General features: G+C 32.1%; 1 protein-coding gene across 2 annotated transcripts in view; it reads left to right on the forward strand.

The window, feature by feature from the left end:
• Positions 1 to 1,380, forward strand: part of CCDC91 (coiled-coil domain containing 91) — a 112,736-nt gene that overhangs the window by 33,087 nt on the left and 78,269 nt on the right. The gene's annotated exons all lie outside the window — the stretch shown is intronic.

The raw sequence follows: 1,380 nt of genomic DNA on the forward strand, positions 1-1,380 counted from the left end.
TTTTGTAACTCAGAACACTCTTCCTTGTTAGGAACCTATTTCATAAAACAGGTGAAAAGGAAACCACTTTGCTGTGTTGTGTTGTGTAGTGTTGTGTTGTGTTTAACAGCATGACTTAGCATGTTCTAGAGTGCTATGGCCAGCTCTTTGTGCTGTTTTACCTAACTTCACTGTGGAATAATTCATGTTGCACAATAAAAATCTGCTATGTGCGATTAGATGATCGACAGTGGAATTAGAATTGTTTCCATTGTAAAAGTTAACATCTTCCATTAAATACATGTGTAAAGTTTCACATTCCAGACAAAATTTTCATTGAAGTTTTCAGTCATCTTCCAGTGTTAGAGCAAAGCAAACTGTTTTCAGGATTTTAGAAGCTTGTGTCTGTAACTCAGCTTCACTTAATTTTTTTGCTGCTGTGGATGGTCTTAATTAGCTACTGCATTGTTTCTCATTTTTTATTTAAAGGGCTGCTGTAGTAATTTGTTTTGAATTCCTTATAGGAGTACCTTCTGGAATTTATAGTAATATAATAATCTAATACTGTTTTTTTTTCCTTTTTTGTGTGTAACACTTTACTCAATGAAAGAAATGTTGCTTAACCATGATATAAAAGGAAGTTTAACTTAAAACCCTCATGATTTATGGAGTACCACAGTGGTTAAAGTTATTGGTTATCCTAAACAATAGAATGGGTCACTAATCTAATTTTTTTTGCATCTTTTCCTATTGGTTTCTGCCTCAGTCAAGGGTGATGGTTATGTTACCACAGTTTTGTTCTCACAAAATTGCATCAATTAAATATGTTTTAGGTTTTTTTTATATAGAAAAAAATAACTTTGAAAGACAAGACAGGAACATAAGAATATTTTCTCTAAGCTGGGTTACCATTCTAATGAAGCAAGTTTTGTTCTGGACTAGTCACAAACTTTCTTCATCATAGGTGTGCAAAAAAGCCCTAAACTGAATTTGGTAGTTCTGAAAAATTGAAGAATTGAAGGCTAGTGATAATCACTATTCCTAAGCATGGGAGGCAGACTTCCAAATCTTTGCTGTAGTGTTAACATTTAACCAATGAATGACAATAGAGTTATCATACCACATTTATCATTGTATAAAACCAAAAAGTAAAAAGTTCTGTGTTTCATCTAAATAAAATTAGCTTTGAAAATATCAAGATTGAACAGACCATGTAGTATTTTCACATTCTTAACATTATTTCCATATGTAACTGCAACAACCAGAGACAGTAAAGAGGCAGCAGTGGGTTCATAAACAGAATAAATAAATTGCTATTAACTGGTATTATAGAGTTGCTTGGATATTTAATGCAATGGTCTCTTTGAGATGTTGAATTCATATTAGCTAATAAAATTAGAG

This window comes from Geospiza fortis, unplaced genomic scaffold (genome assembly GCF_000277835.1).
Source record: "Geospiza fortis unplaced genomic scaffold, GeoFor_1.0 scaffold10, whole genome shotgun sequence".
In the NCBI taxonomy this organism is placed as follows: Eukaryota; Metazoa; Chordata; class Aves; order Passeriformes; family Thraupidae; genus Geospiza; species Geospiza fortis.